General features: G+C 39.3%; 1 non-coding gene across 1 annotated transcript; it reads right to left on the bottom strand.

Annotated features, from left to right (window-relative positions):
• Window positions 1–1,027: 1,027 nt before the first annotated feature.
• Window positions 1,028–1,134, bottom strand: LOC118486040. Its single transcript, XR_004877896.1, has one exon. It is a non-coding gene; the product is annotated as a small nucleolar RNA R71 (small nucleolar RNA).
• Between the last annotated feature and the right edge of the window lie 4,866 nt (window positions 1,135–6,000).

Genomic DNA, 6,000 nt, shown 5'->3' with positions numbered 1-6,000 from the left:
GAACGCTACGCTCACGATGGGTGCACTTGCCCAAGTGTGTGTTTAGTGTAAGTAGAACATCGTGTTTTATAAATTTAAAACTTGACTAATGCATAAAATGGGCTTAAAATATCAGTAAATCATAACACACCTAACGCACACCAAGTTTTTGGCGCCGTTGCTGGGGACACAAGTATTTTAAGAAAGTCAGGAATCAACGGGCTAATCATTTTTCCTATTTTTCTATTTTTTTAGGATTTTTCTAAATTCTTCAGCTTCCGCAGACTTCAGCACGGGTCATGCCTGGTCGGACACGGGGCCGTGTCCAGCAACCTTACTAGCAATTTTGTTTTCTGAGTTACAGAAGAGTGACCACGGGGCCGTGGCGGTGCACCATGGGGCCGTGCTGAACTCCCCAGTAACTACTAACTGGGATCCAGAAAACATTCACTGCAACAACGGCCACGGGCCGTGGTGAGACTTCTGACCAACGATCTTTTTGTTTTATCGCAGGACTTGGAACCTAGGCACAGCAACTGAACTTTCTACACAGTGCATGAGCTCCAGTTCCAATAAATACATAAAAGAACCTCTAGAAGAACCCGAACGCTTTCTAAGAAAGAGACTAAAAGCTAAAAGCCAAGAGAAAGCCTCGGGGGACCAACTTTCAATGGCGGATCAGCGTACCCTTATGGATTACCTACGGCCCATGGTAGGTAATCTCGGAGCCGCTGTCAATGCACCGAATGTCGATGCCAACAACTTCGAACTTCGGCCGCATTTGATTCAAATGCTCCAAAATTCCGCAACCTTCCATGGCCTAGCTGATGAAGATCCACATCTACATATTACCAACTTCTTGGAATTATGTGATACTTTTCGGATCAACGGAGCATCAAACGATGCCATCCGCCTCCGAATTTTCCCATTCTCACTAAAAGACCGAGCCAAGGCTTGGCTTAACACCCTCCCAAGTGGTTCGGTAAACACTTGGGATGAACTTGCCCAAAAGTTTCTATATAAGTATTTCCCGCCCTCTAAAACCGCTAAATTAATGACTGAAATTAATACATACTCACAAGAGGACGGGGAATCCTTATATGAAACTTGGGAAAGATTCAAGAAGCTATTGAGGAAATGTCCTCATCATGGTCTCGCAGTGTGGCAATAAGTATCCACTTTCTATAATGGGTTGTTGCCACACACAAGACAAACACTCAACTCTAGCTCCGGGGGACTTCTAGGTAATCGTCGCCCCAATGAAATTTATAATCAAATTGAGGAAATTGCTCAAAACAATTTTCAATGGCACACACCCCGAGGCACAAAATGTATTGCCCCGGGTGCCCACAAGGTGGACGAAAGCACCTCTTTACAAGCCCAAATCGAGGCCTTATCTTCAAAAATCAAAAAATTAGTAATCGAAAAAATGGCCTCGGTTATGGCTTGTGAAGGGTGTGGTGGGCCACATGAAAATTGGAGTTGAATGAAAGAAATGGATAATCAAACAGAAACGGTAAACTACATTTATAATAGACCTAGGTCGTCAGGTCCTCCAACGGACACTTATAACCAAGGATGGCGTAACCACCCTAACCTTGGTTGGAGGGAACCCGGCAATAGTAGTAACCAACAAAATCAAAGCCAACGAACAAACTTTCAACAACAACCCAGAAATGAATCACAAAATTTCTCTCAACAACAAGGGGGACGAGAGAGGCTTGAAGATACTGTTTCACGCCTCAGCTCCGAAACTGAAAAAAAGAACTCGGATCGATTGCTACAAATGGAATTAAACTTTAGAAATCAACAAGTTAGCATACAAAACATGGAAAATCAATTAAATCAACTAGCTCAAAATTTCTCTGAGAGACCACAAGGCGCACTACCTAGCAATACCGAAACAAACCCAAAGGCGCAAGTACACCTCATAACACTAAGAAACTGGACCGTAGGTCCCGAGGAGGCCCCACTACCCCCATCCGAAAAAAGTCCACCTAGTCAAAACACGACCTCACTTCCAACCCATAAGGAAGCAACGCCTCCGCCAAATCCCGAACCAACTAAGAACCCGCGGTGCCCTACCCCGGTAGGTTACTTCACCAAAGGACCGACAAGCAATTCACAAAATTCATAAACTTACTAAAACAATTGCATATCCATCTTCCATTTGTGGAAGTCCTCACTCAAATGCCAAAATATTCAAAATTTATGAGAGACTTCCTCACTCACAAAAGGAAGATTGAAACATTAGAATTAGTCAATTTAAGTGAAGAATGTTGTGTCGTACTACACAACAAACTCCCACAAAAGAAAATCGACCCCGGAAGTTTTACCATCCCTTGTTCCATTGGGGGATCTCCTGTACGCAATGCAATAGCCGACCTTGGGGCTAGTATCAACCTCATGCCCGCATCAATGTTTCACCGACTCGGGCTAGGTATAACAAGCCCCATAAAGATGAACATACAACTAGCCGATATGTCTGTCAAATACTGACAAGGTGTCGCCGAAAATCTTTTGGTAAAAGTCGGAGACTTCGTCTCCGCATCCGACTTTGTCATACTCGACATGGAGGAAGACACCGAAGTACCGCTCATTTTAGGAAGACCATTCCTTGCTAACGCTAATGCAACAGTAGATATGAGTGACGGGAAACTAACATTGAGAGTCGGGGACGAAGAGATGAAATTTGGGGTTGGGAAAAGAGTAGAAGACGACCCGGTCAACTACATGGATGTCATAGACTCAAGCTTGGATGACGCTCTCCGACGGTGCTACACGGGATGCGAGACATCCCGCTCGGGTAACATATGCTTGACTTAGGGTCTAGCCAAGGACCTTATAAACGTGGCGCACCACGGAGGCATTCCGCGGAACTATCCATTGTTTTTAGTATAGTATAACTTTTATGTTTTCTAGTTTAGCTTTACTTTTCAGGAATAAAATACACTCAAAAAGGTGGAGGTTACCAAGGGAACCTTAAAGCCGCACCGCATGCACAAAAACGGAGCCTCCCGACAATTTTCCAGCATAACAGCAAGTTCAGCACGGGGCCATGCTCAACCCAACATGCCCCCGTGCCCAAGGCTCTTCAGAAATTGCCCAGTTCAGGTAACTGGACACGGGGCCGTGCTCACTGAACATGCCCCGTGCCCAGCCTTCTGTTTAATTTTGATACTGGCGATCTGACCACGGGGCCGTGCCCGGACCAACACGGGGCCATGGCCAGATGCCCAGTAACACAAAATTTTATTTTTTAACACCTTTTTACGTATTCAATCAACCTAAAAACCTATTTTTGGGACACATTGAGGACAATGTGTAATTTAAGTGTCGGCGGGATGCTAAAACCTTGAATTTTGCAAGTCCTAATAACAAGCCTCACACAAAACTCTATTGGAACCGCTAATCACCCCAAATTTTTGCAAAAACTCTCATTTTTTACTTGTCTTAGTTTAATTTGGGAATAACAAGTTCTAAAAAGGTTATATTTTACAAATTTACAACCAATAGCGTTGTGATAAAAGGAACCAACATAAGAAAATTATGAAAAGGCATGATAAATCTAATTAAAATTCGATTACATATACTTAATCACATTAAAAACGCATTCCCACAATAAGTGAGTTTTGAGCCTTTATTGAGCAATGCAAGCATACATCTTTAAACTAAATGCTCATTTTTCATTTCTTGTGTGAATAGCCGCTTGGTTCTTACGACCCTAGAACTTGCCACGATGATACATTCCTGGTCCTTACCAACTTAAACCCAAGTAAGTAAATGATGGAGGCATTAGGATCTGATTCACATTGAAACCAAAACTTGCAAGAAAAACACTTCTATGATATTGTGGTTTGTGCATGTACATATAGTTTTATAACCATTTTTAACTAAATATAAGATTAACTTGTTATTATCCATGATATACGAAGTTGCAAATATGGCCTTTATTTTATTTCCATATGACTATGCATGACTTGTTACCATGTAAATTGTTTGGATGTTCCCATATTTCCTCTTTGAGACATGTAATGCTTATGACAGGATAAACTATACTTGATGGTACTAACTTGAAAACTTAAAGAAAACTAAAACAATAAATGTTATAAAATTTTGTAAAATGTTATACGAATAAGAAAACTAATAGAATACAATGTACCACGAGGGGATAATAAACTAACATGAACGATCCTGCGTCGCTAATTGTTACCGACGCCGCATCGCGCGGGTCTTCTACTAGTGTTTCTAGTCCATGCTGTTTTGGACATTTTCTAACTTGCAAAATAAAACACCATGTACATGCTATAACTAAAACATCAATGGATGAACATCACCAAAACACCATGGATTAGAAATATTATGTTGAAACATAGTTCTTTTTTTATGACGACTTTGGGTACGCCAAATAGTACGAATGGATAGTGACGTGTAGTGAATTAGCGTGCGCCATTCACTACTCCATGATCTCCACTCATAGCTAATGAAAGACTCGAAAACAAGTACACTTGGCAGGCGACATGACACCAACCACTATGCGCCAACGTTTCTCCACCTCTGCAAACACTACATGTCGTGCTAGAGGGGACCAAAATGATACTCCTTGTTGGCGACGTCTGCCACAAGGCCCATTAGCACATCTCCTTCTCCAAACCCTCCAATTCAGTTATAAATACCAAACTTTAACCCCATGTTCAAGCATCAAATTTCTCACTATTAACAGAAACACTGTTTTATTGCCATATGTAATCTATGATTAAAACTTTAAGTGTGTAAAAATAGACGAAAACGAAGGATGGGATAGAACTTTAAGAACAAGTTATGAATGAATGATAGAAATGGTCTTTGAGCGTGTAAAAATGGACGAAAACGAAGGCTGAGTTAAGTTCTCTCCCAACTAAAATAAGTATAGCCTTGTAAGTAGGTAGTGTTGGTGGCGTTGCCAGGTTAGGTATGTTGCTCCCCTAAAAGAATGTATATATATAACGCATTTAGTAACCTATGGGAACATAGGTTGTAGATAATATTTGATGTTTATATGAGAATGTAATTATAGTTTGACTTTCTGAATAGTCAACAGAAATTGAATTGATAATTAAAATGCGAATGTAATAAAATAGCATGAGAGGTCTGGTACATGAAGTAAGTACAACTATTCGGCAAGAGGAATTTTACTGAAAGAGATATGTATATAAGAAAGTTACAAGTTAGCATGCTAGTAATCGACTCATGAGAGTCGGAATGAATAACCGGCTAAGACCCAAATGAAAGACTTAAGTATTTACATGAAGGAAATTTTTTGCAAGAAAAGATAAAACAATGTTTTGTAAGTATGCCCGAACTAAAGAAAAGTACAAACGCGTATTTCAATAATTAATAGATAAGAAAATTTCAGTTTGACCTTGAAAAGTCAAACTGCAGAAGGTCAAACTGCAGAAATTGTGCAACTAGCAAATGAAATATAAGATACGGTATATGAATGGTAGATTCGTGATAGAATCATGAGTGAATAAACACCATGTAGAATGCTTATGATGTATATCCACCAGAATGATGCTACTCATCTAAAACATCTCAGAAAAAAAAAAAAACATAATAAACCTTTGTAAAAATATTAAACAAAATTAAGAAAACTACTAGAAACGAGTATCACAATACAAAGTTTCGTCCTAGTCGTATTGCGCGGGCACACTAATAACATATACACAAATTAGGTAATAAAATAATTTCAACTTGATTAGCAAGGTTTGACATAATGATGAGTTGTTTAATGTAAGGCCGGCCAGAAAACTACGTTTATGGTATTACAATATATTGTTTTCTTTTTAAATAAAACCTAAGTAAAATTGGTATAAATAAATTCATATTAGTGCATTTAGTTATGACTCAAGTATAATTCACTCGTTTATTAATATTAATTAATAATATATTGATAAATTAAAAATGTGTACGTTTGTGACGATAAAAAAAGTTTTCCCAAACAACAAATATATAGTAAATTTAAATTAGTTGAGGTTTAAG

This window comes from Helianthus annuus, chromosome 13, assembly GCF_002127325.2.
Source record: "Helianthus annuus cultivar XRQ/B chromosome 13, HanXRQr2.0-SUNRISE, whole genome shotgun sequence".
Lineage (NCBI taxonomy): Eukaryota > Viridiplantae > Streptophyta > Magnoliopsida > Asterales > Asteraceae > Helianthus > Helianthus annuus.
The sequence above is the reverse complement of the archived record's forward strand: the minus strand, read 5'-3'. Positions and strand labels throughout refer to the sequence as shown.